The sequence below is a fragment of the Arctopsyche grandis genome, chromosome 1, assembly GCF_051622035.1.
Source record: "Arctopsyche grandis isolate Sample6627 chromosome 1, ASM5162203v2, whole genome shotgun sequence".
Classification (NCBI taxonomy): Eukaryota; Metazoa; Arthropoda; class Insecta; order Trichoptera; family Hydropsychidae; genus Arctopsyche; species Arctopsyche grandis.
In genome coordinates, this window is record NC_135355.1 from 27,256,033 (window position 1) to 27,280,131 (window position 24,099).

At 33.7% G+C, this 24,099-nt stretch overlaps 1 protein-coding gene across 1 annotated transcript in view; it reads left to right on the forward strand.

Moving 5' to 3' along the window:
* Nucleotides 1–24,099, forward strand: part of LOC143909463 (protein tiptop-like) — a 364,663-nt gene that overhangs the window by 41,922 nt on the left and 298,642 nt on the right. Inside the window, exon 2 of the mRNA XM_077427467.1 lies at nt 22,217–22,262. The gene's annotated coding sequence lies outside the window, so the exon portion shown is untranslated. The remainder of the gene's footprint in view (nt 1–22,216; nt 22,263–24,099) is intronic.

The window sequence follows — 24,099 nt, forward strand, 5'->3', positions numbered from 1 at the left end:
TCACTACGCTGTGTGCCGTATATGTATGTTTGTACCCGATTACCTACTACTACATGTTATACTATATATGAGACGGACGTTATCTGCCGTTGAGAAAACGAGTTTCCTCGTCTCGTGTGCATAGATAGACGCCGCAGCAACAAATTATACCGAAGCTAAAAAAGATGCAAATTAAAAGAAGCGAAACAAAAACAAAATCGGTTTCACTTAGCGCTCGCATAGTTAATCTGCATATCGAAGTATTGAATCTGATAACGACTATCGACGTTCTTTTTTTATTGCAATTGTAATGCAATATCGCATTTAATGTTCAGACTGTTTTATTATATGATTTTAAAATCTTTTTACGTGTGAAAGTGCACTCTATATATTTATTCGGGTTTGATCTTCAATGAGATAGCGTTAGAATTTAATTCGATTGGACTTTAAGCCTTTTTTTTATTGGTTGTACACACTATTATGTTAAAAAACTTTTTAGCTACTATGTTTGCTTTATTTTTTGGTAGGATTTTGAAAGAAAAATCCTAAAATTTAAACGTCGTCCGATGGTTAAGTTGTAGACACACAGAGTGGTACTCGGAACGTGTTTTTTAAGATAGTTTCATACGTGCAAAAAAATAAATGCTAGTACACTCGTCTATGCCGTCGCAATCCTTGTCTTAATTTACTCCTTGGAGTGTTTTCGGTGATATTTTAATCTTGGTTTGACATTGATCGATAACGGTGATTCCCATATTTGCAGAAATGTTAAATAATAAGATGGTACGAATAAACAAAGACGTAAAGATATGCTTATCACAGCTGGAAAGCACGAGCACGTTCTTTGCCGTAATTTTCAGTGTGTTCTTGCCATTAGTGTCGTAAAATCATCAAAGAGCTTTTTCTTTTGACGGATACGAAATAGGTAGCTTACATATACATACTTTAATATGTAACTGTAAGCTACCTATTTCGTATCCGTATATTTAATATGTTAATATGATCAAATAGGTAACTAATGTTGGTCAAAAATTGAAGAAAACACGGAAAGTGTCAATCGAAATTCGGAAATTTTATGGTCTTAATCAATAAAATTCATAGAAATGTCGAAATTTTTTATAAAAAATGAATAATGAATCTAGTTTTGGTTTTTTTTTTCAATTTTTGGCTTCGACTTGAAAATTTGGACTTTCTCGTGACTCCGTACGCCCTTGAAGAAACACACCTTGCCTGTGTTATGATTTAATAGTCACCGGAGCCTGAGGGGGCCATGTATTGTTCAAAGGTTGTAAATGCATTGTTAAAGGTTTGCCGAACAATGGATAGCACTGTGACTATCCTACCTCTAGACTTATGAATAAGGATCGGGTAGTCATTATGGCAAGATTGAAAAAATGGTCACTTCAGATACTGAACTGGACTTAGCTTTATATTTTTCAAGGAATTATTATAATTTATAAAATTAAAACAGACCGAATCGTACGGTACAGCATGCCTATGAAGACTCCAACTGTGGGCGTGTCTTATGACATTGTTAATTCGTACGATCTCATTATTTCGACAAATTTCCTCTACATTTTCTTCTAATATCGGGATCACCGTTATCAATCAATGTCAAACCTACATATGTCAATACATATGTACAAGGAAAATGTATCACTGAAAACATTCCAGGGGGTGAGTTTTGGCCTGTCATAGAATTATTTAAAAAAACACGTGCTGCAATCCACTCTGTGTGTCTCCGCCCTTCTAGTAACTTGCTTCACCCCAAAAGGATACTACCCTAGTAAAAATCCGAAGTTTGCTTAACTTTTTGACTGATCGGGATAAATTTTTGTAGAAGGTTGTGACTAGTAATGTCTATTACACAAATGAATGAATAAGTGATATTATTAGTTTTGATTTTTGTTCTCGTTGACTTACGACGACAGTGTCTTGGGCGCGGGCATACACAAACTACCTCTCTCCGATATGAAAACATGAATGGGTATCCGATTACCGGTCGTATTTACCTTCTACCTTCTCTTGGGTTATCATAACTTGCGATGATACAAATGGCGGCACACTTGTCATCCATCAACCCGTCCAGAGAGTATGTAATTAAATTGGATTCAGTGCACGGCGTCGTAAGGTCGTAATTTTCAATTGTGTTTGACCGGGCGGGTCGATGTAGCCCACGTGTTTTCTTCGACAACAATGTGCGAAAGAGTTCATTGTGCCGCATTAAAAATAAAAATAAGATAAGTATGTATGTGTATATATGTATTATATATGTAAATACAACATATTAAAGTATCTATCTGTATAAGACCTTCGCGGCCGTTCTGTAGTCGCGAGACATCTTTCCAGCGCTCGTCAAACTTTTTTCGCTATTGAATCATCCCACCCCCTTCATGAACTTTCTCGAACGGGAAACTGTCCGCTGCGGTCGATTCGTGACGCACGATTAAATAAATTATGTTCGACGGAGAAACAAACGGCATTTCGATATGTTTATTTACGGGTGAGTTCGGCGAGTCGACATTACAATTCATTTAATTGCTCTTTGACTTTGTTGTTCTCGGTTGTACAAAATATCTATGGTTTATTTATCAATCGTAAACTTTTCATGTAATGTCTCGAGTACTTGTCCGACTAAAGTTTAAATTTATTTGACACTAAATTTTGTACGTTTCATCGGCTTAGTGAAAAACAGGCTGTTCATGATTTTATACATACTACGAGTGCGACTTATTATACATACTACGACGTGCGAATTATACATTTTAATTAATTTTGATTCAGTAGGTGTTTGTAATAAGCTTCTTAGTTTTAAACATGATTTGATTTACAGTAGTTTGATTACTTAACCATAATCATATACAGCCACTCACCATCCACTGTTGGATGAAGGCCTCTCCAACACGCTTCCAGTCGTCTCTAATTTCGTCTAACCATTTTCCTTGCGGCTTTCCTATATACATTCTCTTGTGTACCATTCTGGCACTTATCTATCCACATTTGGTCCATTCTTCTAGCTTGTCGATATAATTAAAAAAAATGATTAGATATTTAACATACTCATTATTAATGAGTATGTCAAATATCTAAATGCAAGTTGTAAATGTGATTTTTTCGTAATTTTTCTGGGGGTGTTTCAGCGCCACAGCTCCTTCGCATGAGTCGCCACGGGATTAAAATAATTAATTAAGGGAAAAAGATTTTTTTCGGGAATTTCAACTGATTGAATAGCATCAATCTGTTGGAGAGATCTGTTGAATAGTACTAAAATTTAGTACAATTATATATATTTTTAAATTATTTCCATTTAGTTTCCATTAAATTCATATGATAGACACTTCATAACACAAATAAAATTTATTTATTTAATGGTATAAATCCCCTTTATAAAAAAAAGAGAAAAAACAATCACATTTGAATCCTCTTAATTAAGCAGATCTACATTTGTATGTACATCTTTGTAGCATTTTGTGTTTTCTCAGATTGCCAGAAATCATCTTCACGACCTGTACTATTATATGTACATATATTCTTATATTTTTTTCTGATTAAAGACCTTTGTAAATTCGTTGGGAAATTTCTATATCCTACGTCCTTCAATTTGAATTTAGACAAAACCAGAATTATTAGGGTAGTAATGAATGGATACTCAAATGGGATAGTATTGAATGGATGCTCAAATAGGTTATTAATGAATGCCCAAATTTAATTTATTAAATTAAAATGAAAGTATGTGATATGGAAAATTTTTGTGTGTGAATGTGAATTTCAAAAAATGTTTACATTTATTTCCAATTATTATAACATTAAAATGTATGCTAACCAAAATTAAGTAATACTACATATATGTATGTATATTATGAAGTTTGTATATTATGAGTTCTGGAGTCGGAGTTGTAGTCGTAAACTGCGATTCCGACTTCTTTTTATTATTTTCTTTGATTAATATTACTACGGTATGTGTCAACTTGAGTCTCCAATTGCATTTAAGTAAATCCGCCAATAAATTTAAATATAATGATTTCTTTATAAAAATCGTGATTTTAAATTAGATTATAAATAAAATTGAAGAATTGTAGGTATTTTGATGTATTGTGGCCAAAACCGATTGTTTCCTCCGTCTCATATTTATTTATTCTCATTTTTCGCATTAATTTATTTATTTGTGAAATTTATACACGTACCCTATTAATGTAGTTTATTTTAATTTATACCTATTTCATTACCAATAATTTAATAAATTGGGTTACATGTAAATTTTACAATTTTTAAAAGGTTACATTTTAATTCCTTTAATTTTTATATTTTGAAAATCGCTACTATTTTTACTACTAATAATTTTATACGAAAAAAAGCTGATTTTACTAAAATCGTTCGAGTTGGAGTCGGGAGTCGATAAATTGTGATCCGATTCCATAGCCCTGGTCATTAGGAAGAATACAATGCCATGCTACGATTCATAATCGAATGCCTTACTTATATTCACATAAATCATACATAAAATTTATTGTCATGACTCAATACCGAATATTACGAATAAGAACTCATTGTTGGAAGAACACGCACTGTTTATATGGTCGAATTGAGGGTTTCGAACGCGTCACTTTTATGACAGACCTCGGCGTCATACCCACGCGACTACTCCACAGCTCGGAAGCGAATCGTCTCGTTACTACAGTGGTTACGAGGTCTTTGTCGGCACCGCCAGACCTACAAAGTGGTCGTAATTGTGACCCCTTGGGGGTGGGCGGCCGAGACCCCTTCGGGTCGTAAACCACCCGCCCATCAAAGCGCACTAAAACCTCGCTTTACGACCCGTCGAAATCTTTAAGCGCCGCCGACGCCGACCCCCAAATATTGTGACGGGAGACGTTTTACGATCGAATAAAACATTCAAAACAAACTTATCCGCGGTCGTAAGGCCGAGTGACGGACGCTGCTGTGCTGTCGATCGATCGTCAGATTAATCGATCTTGTGACGTTTCATCGGCTGTAAAAGCGCGACAAGCGCTCGCCTATGTACATATGCCGATTGATTGGGTGTGTGCATTTGATTTTTAGGGTTTTTGATGCAGAATTGCGTTTATATGAATGTCTAATTGTCTATTTGACATGCGAATCCGATTATTCAGCGTAGGATGTGTGAAATTTTGTACAGAGCTTATCAGCCCAGTTATTCATGAAAAAAATCGACTGAGAAAAACACAATTTTATTTATCATTTGGTGCTTTTCAATGATTCATTAAATTTAATACAGAATGGGACTGATCACTGAAATTCGTTAACATTTTGCCACAAAGTAGTGGATATGTTACAGTCGAAGTGTATTTTCAGTGGTAATATATGTATTTCAACTGACGTTTTATGTCATTCATCTTTGAATACAATTCAAGTTTCAACTAGTAAATTATATATCTACATACGTTTTAGAATTTGTTTTGAAAACTCAAATGTTTTAGAATTCAATAATGCGTTATTCTTTGCTAGGTATTACGAATGAAGGTAATGATTATCGTATTATGATAGCTTTAAGAATGTGTTCAAAACAAAAATATGACTTTCCAACTTAATTTACTAGTTGAGTGACGTTTTCACGAAAACCCAACCTCACCATCTAACCTGGAACCAACTTACATATAATTGAACTGTATTTTCAATTGTAACATATTTTGACTAAATGGATATTATACATATATTGGCTAGATGGAATTGTTACATATATTGTAATTATCATATATATAAAGACGGTAATCTGTGTGTGTGTGTGTGTGTGTGTGTGTGTGTGTGTGTGTCCTAACTCTCGCCGAACATAATGAACGAATCGATAAAAATCGATTAATTCATTTTTCGACGAGACGACTTTGTCGCGACTCGAACCGATCACCCCAAATAGCCTGAATATGGGTCTAAATTGAGCTAATGGTCTCGGACATCACGCCAAATCCAATTTTTCATTTCGCCTTTCTTTTTTAAACATTAATTGAAATATTCCTTCTCGCCATATAAAAATACGTAATTTTAATAATTTCATTTAGCGAGGTTTTGAACCATTTTTTTATGTATTTATTTTCAATTAAATTATAATTATAATTTAAATTATTTATATTTTGACGATATTCGAGAAAAAAATTGATTTCATTCACCGCGGGCGCCGGGAATCGAACCTCGGACCCTCCGATCCAAACGCAATGTCCTCATGAGCTCGCGTCGCACGCCATATCCTCGCCCAGAATACGTGTTGTAAATACACATCATATGTATATGCACGTAATTTGTTATGTGTAATAATAATATTCAACGTTACGAGGTCAATGACCATTCGTGTATAATCGGAAAATATTTCATTTTGTTAACGTTAACTTTAAGAATTGAAAATTATTACAAATAAATAATTGAAAACTATCTATGAGAGTCTACAAAAATAACGGTTCTGGTTCCGGATTTTTTTTTTATTTTTATACGGGTATATAATAATTTTATACCCATGCGATGATATTTCATCGGGCTATTCACTAGTACTATTATATTATTGGAATTATACATATATTGGTTATTGTACATATTTAGGTTAGATGGAATATATCCCAACTAGTCAAAATACATTTCAACTATAACGGTAGTTGGTATCAGGTCAGATGGAAACTGGAAGATACACTTCTAAATATAAACTATAGTAAATACATATTCTATCATTTTTGTACGCGTATTATATATGTAGATCATATATCATATGAGCCGTTATATGTGAAAGTGGCGGAAATTCAATTTTCAATTCCAAAAATACTATTTCAGTTTGACTTAATTCAAAAATTTTAATCACTTCTTTTATTTCGATATGTCCAGAATCTCGGAAATGCAGAATAAATCTATTACAGGCCACCAATATTTTTAAATATTGTAAAACGCAAATCTTATATTTAATGCCACGCCAATTTAAAATATAACGGCTCATATATAATACATATGCTGTGTCGCATATAATCGATAATTACATATTCAATCTCTGGTGAAATTATGGTGTATTCAGCATCGTTTCCCATGTGTCTAAGAGTTTATAGACATTTTTGTTTTTTTATTTTTTATTTGCGTTACGCGGGTTGCCGTGTAAACGAGCGTCTGCAGGAAGCGGATGTTGGCACGTGATTAAGGATCGCGTTGGGTGTATAGGTAGTGGGCCGAAGGGCACTAGAGTGGCCCAACGGGCAACAAACCATTGTTTTTTGTCGTCATCTGGGCAGGTGCGACCACCAGCAGACAAACAGCAAGACAACTTCATTGTTGTCAACGTTGTCTCGCAATGAAGCTGAAAAAGCCATAGCCCACCGTCACTGGCACGAACTATGTATGTCTGTATGTACCTACATACATACATATGTACCTTAATTTTTGCCCTTGATTTGATAATAACCAGATGCGAAAGAAAGGCTTAAAATTTATATAAAATATTTTGAATACGTTTTAAATTAAAAAAAAAATACCACTTTGCATGAAGAAAAAGATCTTTGATCCAAGTATTTTTTGTCCGTGATGACGTATGGATTTGAAATTTGGAAATTGAAAGTATGGAATGTTATATGCTTGTAATAATGAGGAAAGACAAGAAACGGAATACGTGGGTGAGAAGTATGACAAACGTAGTGGATATAGTGGATAAAGTGAAGATATTGAAATGTCAATGGGTGGGCCACAAGTCTAGAAGAATGTACGAAAGGTGGACAAAATAAGTGCTAGAATGGTATCCGAGAGAATGCAAAAGGGTAAAAGGAAGATCGCAGGGAAGATGGGAGGACGAAATTAGGAAAATGTGTGGGGTGAGATGGATGAGAGTTGGGTAAAACAGAGACGAGTGGAAGCGTGTTGGAAAGGCCTTCATCCAGCAGTGGTTGGCGAATGACTGCAGATGATAATGATGATTTAGAATACTATACTATATATATATATATTTTTTAGAAATTAATTTAAAATCAAATTTAATTTCATATAAATCATTTAAAGGTTAGATCTAAAATGTATAATGAAATGACTACTGTATTTTTACATTATCTATGTACGTAGTAACAATTGATGGTTTTGTGACAATCTGAAAATTCGAACTCGAGATTTTGACTGATTCGAACTCGGAATCGATCACTGATCACGATTTCATGATCTAGAAAAAAATATGTGTGTGTGTGTGTGTGTCTGTGTATTTTGGGGATTTTTTGAACACCGTTAGTCGTATCGAACTGAAACTTAGTATCGGTTACTGAAATTCTTATCGATACGATGTAATTTTTTTTCAAATTTTTAAGTTGACCGGAAATGGTACCTCCCCTTATAGGTGTCCCCTTTGCTTAAGTTTTTGAATTCAATTATCTCCCAAACCGATAACTGAATCCGACTGAATTTTTTTTACATGTAATAGAAATTATAAATTTTATACTCAAATATTTTTAAAATATATTTACCTGAACCGGAAGTAGTACTTTTACTCTAGAGAATCAAGGCTTAAATTTTTTTATAAAACATTAAGGAATTTAGAATCCTTTAAAAGTTTTCAATTATTATTGAAAGATTCCTTCAATTATTCAAGAATAAGAATTTCAAGAATAAGAATTTCATGAATAAGAATTTCAAGAATTATTTCAAAATAATATTATATTAATGAAATTTACACACTTATCATATCGATGTTTTAAGCAAATAATATCTGGTACGTCCTACGAAATTCCCATTTGGTTCCCCGTCTTTTTCAATTTGTAACCTCTTTGAATTCTGAAAATCAGTATTTTCGATGTTCTCGAGTGTTCCTACAAGTCAATATAATAAACGGTGATCCCCCGCATGTATTCACATGCGGTTAAATGCCCGCAATAGAAACAAAACCACAAAATTCGCAATCGAAGCTTACAAATTGAGGTATGTAATATGAAACGTTAGAATTTGATGTATAATACATATATGTATGTATATTAAACACCGTGCGCTCAGTGGATTTTAAAGGAGATTACAAACTTGAATATTCCGCAATTGATGTTTTGTATGTTTATAATTGGATATTTTAATAATTTGAACGTAGCATATTCATATGTGGTATCCCGCGAGGGGGGCCTCACCCCCCACCCCCCCGCCGTAATAGAAATTTCATAACATATTCCATATATTTGCGCCCAATTTGTGTCGAAAATGGTGTCATAGCTATTGGTATTTCATAATGCTGCCGGTATGTGTGAATGTATCTGTACCGTTCAATATCGAATTTTGTTTTGTGACCTTCTTATAGTCATCAAATACATAGATAAAGTCATGGGTTGGTCACATCTGAATTTTTTTTTGTTGAATTGTCATAAAAACAATACTTATATCGTAATGAACAAATTTACATTTTCACTTTAAATGAAATCTACATACATTGTTTTCCATCTTTTAATCTGTTCAGGCTTCGGACGACGCTTATTTACGATCTGGTCGCTTGATCATATGAATTCTTATATTTTATTGTCCTTTGTGGGATTTTTATTTTGCTTAGATAAATCCCACAAAATTACGTTTATATTCCTGAATTTTCTTAATTTTGATAGTTTGATCGAATTAAATTTATTATATTTTGCGTATTGCGTGCGGCCCTGAAGCATGAGTTTCGCGTATCGATTCCGACTGCGGGCCCTACAATAAGCGCCTCTATCAATGACACCAATAAATCAACGCATTTTGGTCAGATGAAGGCCAGAAGCGCAGCTGACGCACGCCACTGCGTCCCGCGTGATGCACTCGCTATACGAAACATCCATCATTTGTCAACATCGCGACAGCAGCGGCGACTCGTGACCATACTTTCGACGAAAATCTGTTGTGAAAAAAAATTAAAACCACTTAAAATTGATTCCCGTTCGATCGTCGACGGTGTGATATGTCCGTTGTAATTTTTTATCACATATTTTTGTTGAATGTACTATTGATGATTTAGTAGCGTGTGGGCTTCGACGATCGCTCGTCGCCTCTCTAATCATTTCATGTTTTTATTTATTATTTTTAATTAATTTTAGGATATTATTTATTTTTGCGGAAACGCCATTGGTTCGGTTTGTGGGTTTGTTGCGCATGCGTCGATCTCACACACACTCATACCGGTATTTTCCTCACGAAATTAAGTCACATAAATCAAACGAAAGGCAGTTGCAACTCAAAAACGCACGATCTGTCCTACACAAATCATTATCGGAGCATACAGATTTGCAATTTTGTCGCCAGTGGCGGCACGTTCCATATTTATTTATTTATTTGTTACAAATTTGTATACAAAATTTTAATTCATTTTTTTAAATAATCCCATATTCATATGCTAAAAATAAGTCAGTACAAAAGAAATCTTATAAAATTTGCATTAAATGGATGTAGTTTTATTTCAGATTCAAATCCACTAGTTTTTCTATATTATTTTTAATGGATTTATTTGAATTCCTATTAGAATTTTAATGTAATGTATACAAATAAAATATAGATATAATACATAGAAGCTGTTGTAATTTCACAGTACATATTCCCATTTCTCGATGCTTCCCTGTGTTGACACAGGTCGTTTTCAATGAGTCAGAGCGAAATGGTCAGGGGTGTAGTATGGGGTGTAAATGTGTGAGCGTGTGTGTGTGTGCGTGTACCTTTCCAACTATTTTTACGGTTTCTTTTATTCGCAAAATGAATTATTGCCATTACAAATTCGCACACAATGGGGGAAAAAGAGCTTACGGAACGCTTTCAACCGAGTTTCGGGCAAAAGAATTGAGATTTATTGATTTTGGAGATATGCATCTGAAATAAATACAAAATTATTGTAGAAAAACTAAATAATAGTGTAAAAAATAAATAAATAACGACGTATGCGTATAAGGAATGCGTTCTGAATGAGAAATTTACGACATAACCGCTATCTGGTCGTCGTTTCTAAAATTGAAACCACGTAGATTTCTTAGTTTATTTGACGTTAACTACTGTTGAAAACGTGACGGAGCCTTCTCAGAACGTCTTGTGCACCCTTTTATGCATTTATCCATTCGAAAGATTTATGCATTTATAATTTCACACTGTATTATTTAAACGTGATGAAGAAATAATGTATTGAGCATAGGAGAAGTATGGAATTTATTAACATTCCAATAAGTGACTTCAATTAATTATTACGTCGATAAATTACGTATATGTTAATGTGCAATGTTTTTTGAATACCAACTGTTGTAAATCCTTTATAATATAATACAACAATATTATTGTGTGGTAAAAAATTAAATCTATTGATTTGTGTATAATAATATTCATCTGATTTGTATTCATGTTGGAAGCGACAAAGCAACACTTTACGACAAATAGTTCTATCAGTCGATTAAAATACATTTGAAATAGTGGAACCATTTAGTTGAATTTACGTTTAGAGCGATAAATTTGGGGATTTAGCTGTGCGAAAATTATGTGTATATTATCGATGAAGAATCCTGACCATTGTTTGGTTTCGTCGAATATTACAGAAACGTTAATTTAATTCTTGATTGGTTTCGTTAACAAATTGCAAATAAATCAAACTGGTTCTTCGGCTACCATTGCCGATTTTGCCTTGTTTTATTTGAACAGAGATCGACAACTGCATGTCGGTATAGTGTAAAAGTTCGACTTAAGTTTTTAGTGTAAAATTTTGTACATAAGTAAATTTTAATTTTAAATAAAAGTTAGTTATCTCTATTCGCGTTGACATTTTACCTAAATTGAAATATATTGAAACATTTTGTATAACTTGTATTTTCTAATAACTCGTATGGCGAACGGTATATTACATACATACATAGGCATTACTGCGACATATTTACGACTTAATATGCATATATCAATATTTTGTTCGTCGCGCTTATTAAGTAAAATATGCGATTTTAAATTGAATATTTTATTTTTAATAATATCTAAATTCCCGTTAAAAGGAAAAATGGAAATTAAAAATGTCACCGATTTTATATAATTCGTTATGAACATACGTAGTAAAACTAATATTCCAACACATTCATACATAATATTAGTGTGAAGAATACTTTTATTCGCATTGATTTGTTGTTTACCAGTGTTTCTCAACATCCGCTGCATAATATTATACATATAATTAATGTGGTATACATTGAGTCGGAATAAGAAGAGTGCTTGAATACTTCCTCAAGTATCCAGCGGTCGGCAACCGAACTTATCCCGGACGCCGAAGAATTATTGCATATTTACCGGCATTGATTCTGAAATTGACTGCACGTCAGAGCCGGAGTGCAATTTATTACTTTACAAACTAATTAGCGATACGTTTTAGTTTCGTGTTTCTTCTTTTTTCTTCAAACAATTTTTTTTCTTTTTCTTCGTTGCACCACTATTTCGACAGGTTGCCCCGAGTGGTTTGGAAGTTTAGGGTTCCGTTTCTTCATAAAGCATTCAGATGAGGTCGTAAACCAAATCGAGAGTTTTGCATTATTTTGTTATTTTAAAGATAGGTGTTGCAAGATTTGATCAAAAGATCCATCCATTAGGATGTTATTGTGGTTTTGAGTTAAAAGATATCCTTCGTTATTCGTTATCCTTCATTCAAAAATTTAATTAACGACAACAATGACAACTGTCATTCTACTAAATTTAAATAATGGCCAATTTTAATCACATTCTACCCTAAACTGACACCAATGTTTAACTCTAAATCCGTAGATTAAACGTGAAATGTCCCAAATGATTGATTGAAATTGGAAAACATAGATGATTTTGATTTGATGCATAAATCTTGGACATCAAATCAAACAAACAGGCTTTCTTTAGATTTATTGTTTATTAATATTCAGCTAAAAAAAATTATTTGAATATAATTTTAACCGTCTATTGACGAAGTTATTTTCTTTCTCTCAATGTAAATTTTGCAAATTACAAATGAATGTAAAATATAAAAAAAAAATAATTCCTTTCTTTTGAAAAACACGGATGTAACTCATTAAATCATACTTTTAATTACTAAAATATTTTTAAATTATTAAACCTTTGCATTACTTAATTTGCAAATCGAGTTTTCTACCATAAATATATATGTATTGCAATATTTATTCAAGTGACCAAATATGTTAATTGACACCTGAAGTAAGTATATTTTTAAACAGTGACTCGCTCCTGTAATATTTTATTTAAAAGTTGAATCATTCACGCTACTGGAATTTTAAGTATGACGTCTATAGCGGTCATCCACTGGGAAAGAGCCAATTAATCTTATGAATTATTTAACTTTTTTAAAAACATGATTCAAAAAGTCTTCAATTGTCTAATTATCTACGGACACAGAAAATAACAATTAAAAAACAGCCTATTCTTGTTCATTAGCGTTTAGTTCCAAAATATTATTGTCTCTTTCGTTTAAAAGAACTTCCATATCTGTTAACAAAACCACATCTCAATGGAGTCTACTTTCAATCTAACTCGCGAATAGGACTTTTTGTAATATATATATGTAGATATTGGTAGTTGATTTTATTAATAGAAGCCTATTTTTCAATTTCAGAAGTCAAACTTGAACCTTATTAATATTATAAATTGGTTAATTTGATAATAGTAGCACATGTACATAAACTTCAGTAGGTATACGCTATGAAGGGTCTAAAACTCAAATATGATAATATAAATGATTAAGAATTAATTACCCAGTAGGTATTATTGAACGATAGATAATACATTGAACGTCTTCAAACAATGAACAACGATACCCACTCGCGCGTATATCAAATTTGCAGCAACCGGTTCGACTTGAGATTATTAATTTCAGCAACGACCGGTTCAGGTGAATCGGTGCAAACACGTAGGGGACCCAACTGCTCGTATGTAATAATACTTAAACGTACCGAGTGCACTACGCGTTTTAAATTATTAGGATGTTTCGACGGAAACGGCTCAATAGGCTGTTGGCGTGCTCGCGCAGCGGGACATATAGGATCGCCGCACTTTAAGGGTTAAGGATGGTGTCCATGGAAGTGGTGTTGTGAGCTCGTTTTGATTTACGCGCGCCGCAACAACCTTTTTTCAATCAAAATGGACGCGGGCGCGGATCAAATGTGATTTAGTGCGGCGGTGGGTCACGATCCATCGCGGATACAAAACGCACTCGACGATTTATATACCGGCCGTGATGAACGGCCAAGATGTCTGTCGGATGACCCCAAATATATGTACATAAATAATATAATATAATATAGACACAGCGATAGCTCAGTCGGTACGGAGTGCGGCTCATGATGAGAAGAAGGTCTCAAGATCTGATCAAGTATTCCGAGTTGTAGAAATTATTGGTTGAAATCGTGTTTCTGGGATCATATTTTAAACTCTGTATCTATCTGTATGTCTGCCACTCGATTACGATTCTGGTGGAATCTAGTAGTTGCGATAATGGCTTTATAATAGCATTGTATTGTTATACATATATTGGTTAGTTGAAACTTTGAACTCTTTGATGGTACGAGTGCAAGGCGATGAGAAATTCTTTTTGTATAAGAGTTAATGAAAAATACTCGTACCATTAAAGGGTCAAAGTTCGATTTATTTGTTTCACGCATAACGTCTTTGTACCATTCTTTTATCCGCTATGTTCCGTAGACAATGGGAGACTTTTAATCTTAACTTAGCGTTGTAGATAAAAAAAATGTCAATTTCTCATTTAATATCTGTCAATTTCTGCTTATTGATTAATACTTACAAATTTATGAAGTTTTTATTACTAGTTGTAATAAAAACTTTATAAATTGTACTTATTATATATTACATACATACATATGTATAAATGGAAAGTTTTGAGATATTTTGTTGATAATATTGCATGAGTGCGTTGACGAATTGTTATGTACGTACATACGTGTATATATATATATATATATATATATATATATATATATATATATATATATATATATATATATATATATATATATATATATGAGTTCGGTCTTTCGTGTCATGTGAGGAGGACGTGCTTCTGCGTTCCTCCCGCTATTACTCGCTTAAACCCGGCTATTGCACGAAATTTAACTTAACCATCTAATCACTTATTTTACTAATTGCATCCTAGTATAATTTAAGTGTAAAAATAAACAGCAAATCGGTCGTAAAAAGCGGTTTTATATCAGTTATTTCGAAAAATTTTGTGCTAATTTTTGTGTCAAATCGGTGTCAAACGAGATACATCTCCCTACCTGAATACAAAAAAAGGGTCCTTCGCCAGCCAAGTCGGTCCCACAGAAGCAATAAATCTTCCACATAATTGCTTCCAGCCAAAAATCTTTAACGAACTTTACTTAATAGAATAATAGCAAACAGAAACGGTGTTTCCCAACTGTCTATCAGTTCTTTTTCATATTTAAATTATATTAAAGTAATTCGTGTAATTTTATATACTTTACTAAAGTTATTATTAAAATATTAAATTGCAAACCGCACTCACATATATAAATCCGTTGTCTCCAAAGAGGCGTCTCACGATAAAGATCTGTAAAAAAGTAGTATAACAATTGCTAATCTATTATTATCATAACTAACTACTTTCACTTACAAAGTAACCCTGTTAAATGGCATGTAATAACTCATAAGTGATCCAAGTGATACCTAGGATGACTATATGTCAAAGCTGACCACAGAGAAGAGTTTATGGCGGTAAGAACTCACTCCTTGAATGGAAATCTCTCTCAAGTACCGCCTTTTTCTCAACACATCTTGGATAAATGCGAGAAAAATAATATCCAAACCTCCAACAAGGTAAGAGTGACGATGGATGATAGCTTAGCTAATAGAAACCTGTATTTAGCCACGTACAATGTAAGAACGTTATCGAGTGAAGGAAGTGTGCTTGCATTAGAGAATGAACTAGAAAGTATCAAATGGGATTTAGTAGGACTTAGCGAAGTAAGACGAAAACAGGAAAACCAAATAATCCTAAAAAGTGGTAACTGTCTCTACTGGAGAGGGCTACCAAATGGTAGAATAGGAGGAGTAGGGTTTCTTATCAATAAGAGAATAGAAAGAAATATTATAGAAATAAACGACATATCGGAACGTATATGCTATGTAGTATTAAGAATCTCGAGCAGGTACACTTGTCAAATCTTCCAAGTGTACGCCCCCACATCTAGCCACCCAGACGAGGAAATAGAAGACTTCTACGAAAAACTACAGGGCGCATACGATAATAGCCGCCACCACTTTAAAATAATCATGGGCGACTTTAACGCAAAAATAGGACAAAAGGCAAACACAGAAAGAGCAGTAGGCAATTTTGGTACCGGCCAAAGAAACGACAGAGGCGATCGCCTCATAGAATTCGCAGAACACAACAGGCTCTTCATCACTAATTCATTTTTCAGGAAAAACACCAACAATAAGTGGACTTGGGAGAGTCCTAAAGGAGACAGAAACGAGATCGATTTCATCCTAACAAATGCCCTGCACTCCGTTAAAGACGTTAGTGTTTTAAGTAAAGTAGATATAGGCAGCGATCACAGATTAGTCCGTGCCAAGATGGCCATTAATATAAATTGCGAACGTAGGAAATTAATAAAAGGATGCAGTAACTCTCCAGATTTCGCTCAACTAAGGTCTAGGAAAAAGGAATTCGAACTCGAACTTGGAAATCGATACGGGAAATTAAACCCAGAAGCAGACATCGAGGAATTGAACACTGTAATTAGTTCGGTTCTAACCTCAACAGGTAAGAAATTAGGTGGTTTCAGGAAACAGATTAAATTAAGCAAAATTTCAGCGGAAACAAAAAACCTAATTAAGCATAAAAGGAATTTAGATAGGGATAATAATAAGCAAGAATACAATCTAGTAAATAAGGAAATTAAGAAGAGAATAGTCAGGGATGTCAGGGATTTTAACAGCAAGCTAATAGAAAATACCATTAAGAATAACCGTAGCCTGAAAAAGTGCAAACAGGATCTTTTCTTAGGCAAAAACCAAATGATCGCAATCAGATCAGAGAGCGGAGTAATAATTAGGAATAGAGAAGAAATCATAGACAGAGTTTACACGTTCTATGCAAAACTATACGAGAACGACAACGGCCAATTCCCCACTCTGGAATCGACACACGGCCAAAGGGTTCCTGCAGTATTGCCTAGCGAAGTAGAGGCCGCGCTAAAAACTGCAAAGAATGGTAAAACCCCAGGGGAAGATAATATTCCCATCGACTTACTAAAATGTGGCGGCCCCCCCCTAATTAATATCTTAGCTAGGCTTTTCAGCAAATGCATCCAGAACCAAGCTATACCAGAAGGATGGAATAACGCAACTATCATTTTAATACACAAAAAAGGCGACAAAAGCGATATCAAGAACTACCGACCCATTAGTCTACTTTCAGCGGTCTACAAGCTCTTCACGAAGGTTATTACAGAAAGGCTGAAGAATATCCTCGACGAGAACCAACCTATAGAGCAGGCAGGGTTTAGGGCAAATTTCAGCACAATGGACCACCTCCAAGTAGTTGGCGAACTAATCGAGCGCGCCAACGAATATCAACGGCCACTGTGCCTAGGTTTCGTCGATTATGAGAAAGCCTTCGATACAGTTAGTCATAATGCAGTACTTAACGCTCTAAAAACACAGGGAGTGCCGGAACCCTATGTGGGACTGTTAGCTACAATATATAAGAATGCCACAGCTTCAGTTAAAATTTTTTCAGGTACAGATAGATTTAGCATAGGAAAAGGAGTAAGACAAGGAGATACAATCTCGCCCAAGTTATTCAATGCGGTGCTTGAGGGAGTTTTCAGGAAATTGGATTGGGATACAGCCGGAGTAAGCATCAATGGTCGCTTTTTGAGTCACCTTCGGTTCGCAGACGATATAGTTTTAGTAGCTCGTGATTCAGCTGACCTACTTATCAGACTAACACAGCTGGACAGGGAAAGTAGAAAAGTAGGATTAAAAATTAACGTAGATAAGACTAAACTAATGTTCAATAGTTATTGCATGCCTGATAGCATCCCCTTAGATGATAAACCAGTAGAAGTAGTAAATAATTATTTATATTTAGGTCAAATAATTGACATGTCTGGTAGTAAAAATGAAGAGATAAAGAGACGTATGAAATTGGGGTGGAGTGCATTTGGACGGATGAATGCTGTTTTTAAATCAAAAATGCCACTCTGCCTGAAGAAAAGGATCTTTGATCAATGCGTTTTGCCAGTGATGACGTATGGATGTGAAACTTGGACACTGAACGCCAAGATGCAAAATAAAATCCAATGCACTCAAAGAAGTATGGAACGCTGTATGCTTGGCATAACGAGGAAAGACAGGAAGCGGAACACGTGGGTGAGAAATATGACAAGGGTAGTGGACATAGTGGATAGAGTGAAGAGATTGAAATGGCAATGGGCGGGTCACGTAGCTAGGAGGATGGACGAAAGGTGGACAAAAGAAGTGCTTGAATGGTACCCGAGAGAAGGCAAAAGAGTAAAAGGAAGACCGCAAGGAAGATGGGTGAACGAAATTAGGAAAATGTGCGGAATGAGATGGATGAGTGTTGCGCAAAACAGAGACGAGTGGAAGCGTGTTGGAGAGGCCTTCATCCAGCAGTGGATGGCGAATGGCTGTAAATGATGATGATGATGATGATATATATATATATATATTATTTTTATTTTAATCAATCATGCACACTCTTCTTAAAAGGTTGCTTCAAAGCGACGAGTGATTAAGAATTATTAATTATATATACAGGTATAGATCCACATATTTACATTAAACACGACATCTATGGTCAAACATTGTATTATACAAGGCAAGTTGCAGTATTTATATAAATCAGTGAAATTCGAGATGCTGAAAACCCCGAAGAAAATGCGAGAAAATGGGAAAAAGTTGCCAATTTTTTGGAACCGTTTTAGTGAAAATCAGATAAATTGTCAAACTCTGATAGGAAATAATCGACCTGGTGTCACATATCCAAGGTCTGGCAAGCAACAACCGGAGGGACTGAACCCGTGACCACTTTGTTTGAAAGCATTATATCCTAACCTGCTGGTCTAGTCTATGCTGCTGGTATAAATATGTATAGTAAAATTTGAAAGGTTTGAAAAACAATTTCATACATTTCAATCCAGAAATTGTTATTTGAGTCATACGAATGTACATACATATGTATGTATGTACATATGTACAATGAATAATATATAATACATTTGTATTCGATCATCAACTGAATCGACAATTAAATTTTATTGAAGATCCCCCGGAATGTACCCGAATTAATCTCTTTACCGATACCGCTGCGATCTTGACTCTAAATTATGAGCGATATCATTATAGGATCCGGGACGCCATCTTCTTCTTCTCTTCTCGAGAAGAGTCGAAGATGGAGAGGAAAAAAAAGGAACGCGCGCGCGCGAAGCGGCCCGAATGAAATATACGTCGACTGTCAGAATATTAATAGGCAACAACAAAAGGAGAACGAACCGAACACGTTTATGATAAATGCGCGGGGAGGGTTTCTCATTATATGAGATGGCCAAATCAAAAGTCTTTATCGGCCGCGTCTCACATTAATCTTGAGGCGGGCGCGCCGCCCATGTGAGCGGCGAGGGGCGGCTCCCGTGCCGGCGGGGGGCGCCCCTGACCACAAAATGCGACCCTCTTCTTCAAAATGGCGACCCTGGAGTGTGTAGTCCCTCTTTGAGGCTCTTTCCTAGAGTTAAAGAGTCCTCAAGTAGTCACGGATGGATAGCATTACCCAAAGCATAGGCCAATAGTATGTACATCTTGTTGACTTTTCCAACGTGCTCAGCTCAGTGCACGTTAAATAATATCTGATTAGTATTGCGATGTTTGATTCAGCGTAATGGTAAGAATTTTAAAATTTCAGCATTTGATGATAATCCCAATTCATAATAATTCAATGTCATAAAATTCTAACGAAGAGTTACAAAGATTTGAAATCATAGATTAATTTAAATTGCATTCAAAACCAGATTATTTTTTGTTTGGCTAGCATTTTACAACAAAAACTTGCTATTGATTTTGTATATATAGGTAGATACACAAATACTACATATGTAATGAAATTTATCGATTGTACAATCAACTTGTATAATTAGTGTAGAGATTTTTTTAAAGAGTTGGCATTTAAAAAGGAAAACTGATGATAGATAGCTAACGATGGAAAATAAGATTTTTTTTGTTTAACCTTTTTTACTGACCGTTTAAAGGATCCGTAGATTTCATGCTCTACAATAGATCTTGCCTGGTCAGATGTGACTTCTTAAATATCACTTGATCCAGTAGCTAATTTATAAAAACACACTGTGTGCGAAATGTAGTCTGCTATACATATGTACATATATACATATGCTTATAATGTACATACGATTTCCTTGTTCAAACTTAATACATACATACATTTTACAATTAATTGTAGCCAGGTTAAGGCGTATAAATATGTATGTACATATACATTTGTCAGTTTGGCTTTTCTAAGGAAACTTAAATCATATTAATCGCGAATATGTACATAAATTGAAAATATGGTTTCTATTTCATTTAGTTATAGTTCATGCATCGCAGCTGAATTAATTATACATAATAGAATTTATGCCATCCGTTTCAGACACTGACGGGCATCGCTTAAAATGACACAAAGCATTTGATTGCCAAAAACGTTGATAAAAAAATCAATAAAAACCAAAATAAAACGTCAAAAGACGTCCCGCGTCGCAGTCGTCGAAGGAAAATTCTCCAAAAAATCGCTCGATGAATAGAATCGAAAAAAGGACAATAGAAATCATGCGCTGATTGGTTGACAGGGTATTAATCAAAAGGATAAAATTATACTTAATTCCAAATTTTACGGTGATGATAAATAATTCTTCGTATCCATGTAGGTACATGTATGTACAATGAAATATGTATACTCATAAATATATTTAATTCAAAGTTGCATTTATATATTATAGTATAATAATATATTTATGTATTTAATTAATTAAAAGTAATTTTCGTTGATGTGTGCATAATTTTCGTGTAGTTTTTTTTTTAGTGAAGGTAGAAGCGATAGTTAAATAAATTTGTTAAAATGAGTGAAAGCTATAAAAAAATTTCACATACATATACCAACATATGTAAATCAATAGAAAATGTTAAATTTACACCATCATAATTTGCATTCGATGGGCAAAATATTATTTTAATATAAAATATTAATATTTTTGATGTGTATAATAAATCAAGCAATATATCGTTAATAACGATTGTGTATTACATCGACTTTCTACCTACACATGTCTACATAATAAGTGTGTTTGGTGATCATATTTTGATTTTGACTGAATTTTTTATGTTTTTCTTGTTGAATCGTGCTCTTATTGACTTTACTATACTAAATAATTACAGTATGTTCGTTCGACGAGATTTACATCCCCTGATGCGTACGCGGTCTCATCTCTCGCAGCAGCATCAGCCAACGTAAACTCTCGAAACGAACGTTAGCAATTAACTACTGTAGGCGTACCCTGTAATCAAAAGATAATGATTATTAAGGTACGGTTCAATTATATAATTTATCGGTTTGAAACTGGTCAATGCGATCGAACGAATACCTACCTGATTTTTTTTCGTCATCGTCAAAACGATCGTTTTTTACTGTCTTTCTTACGTGGGGCATTTAATTGAATGAATAGAATATTTCCGATAAATCGATTATTTATTGTTGACGATTAGAAAAATCATTTTTCCCATATAATGATTTAAATAGTAATAAAAATATTCTATATTTTTTTCTGGTACACTTATTTATAGTTAAAAAAAATCAATACAGAGAAATATTGCTCTTGTCAATATTTTTTCAAGAAAATTCATATACAATTTATTGATATATGTACCATATATGTACATACATATGGTTTGGTGATTATTCCACAAAAAGCGATCTCGCGCACGTCACTAAAATGTCGATCACTGAACATTTGGCACCCAATAATTCCATCAATCACGCGAAATATTGTGATAACGAGAACTCGAATGCCAGATATTCCGTATTTTTTGTGGCAACGAATGTCGCGCGCGTGATCGCAATTTGCGGAATAATCTGTTTATCGATTCATACATATGATATGAAAGACTTGGTATGCTAATAAAAAATGTTTGATGGGCTTTATTTTTTGATTTATTTATGCATTATATAAAATAATTACAATCATAATAACATTCATTTATTTTTTTACAGATATTGGAACACCTCCCCAAAATTCTGTCAACTTTCATTTCAAAAGGTAGATATTATTTATTTATTTTATTTCAAAAGATTACTCAACCCGAAATATCGAACAGCAGAATTTATATATTTTGTATGAAAAATACATACGTATCTAAATTTATATACATTATCGATTTATCAATCATTAATCGGGGCAATTAAAAATTTTTCAAAAATATTATAAATATAATAGTAAAAATATCACTAAATGAAATATTAGAAATAATAAATTTAGTCAGGCATGCACCACTAGAATCTAATCGTTTTCTTAATAAAATCATCTATAAATATATATTCTTATAATTACTGGTAAAGGACACATTATTCGAAATTGAATAAAAAAATATCCGATGAGTAGATCTCGATACTCACAATTTGCTCTTGGCAAGATTTGTTAAATTAAAGATTGTTAAGCTAAAGATTATTAAATCCAAATTGATTGTTGTAACGATTCTTACAAGAATGGTCTAACCATTGCGTTGTAGTCGTTGTAATAGTGCGTTCTGCTTTCGTCGATTGTATAAAATGCTACAATGTGACGAATTTAATGTACAAGCCATAGTGAGCTCTGGAGAAAATCTCTCATACCAATATGGTAATACTACAATAAATAAAAGTAATGGGAGAAAAAAGTCATTAGCCGATTAAAAATATTCATCATGTTGTATATTTTATCTAAACATTATTTAGACTCGAAAAAAACTGTGCTTTAAAAATATTTTTTAACTATAATACAGACAAACAGTTAGCTGGAGTGCAATTAATTATGAAGAACAATCGTTTATATATTACAATTTTAAAAACACTTTGTATAATACTAGTAAACATCACTGTTTAAAAAACTGCTTATTGTCGCTGTGAAGTCTGTGATGTGCGAGTGTGATGTCAGTTGACAGATTTGCATGCACTTTGTAGGTGTATCGTCTGTCTGTACGAACAATCTTCAGTGTCACGAAATTTTTTATACATGTATAGGATTATGCATACTTATTACGTATCACTATTGTACTCTAAAGACGTTTTAAAATGGTTTATGTTACTAGAAGTTACTTAATCATTGCATGGACTATTCCAAACTTTAATCGCTATGTTTGAAAAGAAGGATTCTCTAATTATTTTTTAATAAATATTTTTTGGAGTCCCTCAGATGATTGTTAATGTTACTTATAATCAGTGGTGTAGTGCTAAATAAAAAATAATGTATTTAATTTTTACGACCCCCCCCCCCGCTTTTTTCCTTAATTAAAAAAATATGTATCCTATTATTGGTAATTCAAATATTTATAAAAAAAATGTTAATTCACAAATATTATTAATTGTTGAAATTATGATGTTTTTTTATATTTTATAAAAACTTCCAAACTGCATCATCCTCAACATTTTTGATTTTGCAAACCCGTGTTTGTGTGTCGAAAAACTATAAAATTTTAACAATTTAAAGATGACTATTTATTTAAGCTGAGTTCCCTTATTTTATACATACATACATATATATCCTCAAGTGCGTATATAGTGCGTCAATAGCTCAAAGAATGTTTTGGGTGGTTTTAGATAAAAAAAGCCCATACATTTCATTAAACGTCTTTTAAGTTTTGAATATGCTCAAATTACTATTCGGTTGAGGTCATCAAATGTCAGAACGAGAGTCTGCTCACAATATTTGGTATACAAAATTTTATGTGAAATACTAGCTGAACCCGGCATGCATTGCAACGCCACAATACGCATGCAATTCCCGTTCCCGTTCCATATCCCGTTCTCGTTCCCGTTCTCGTTCCCGTTCTCGTTCCCGTTCCCGTTCCCATTTGTCGGGAAAACACAGGCAGCGAACACGTTGGCGCGACGCGAAAACA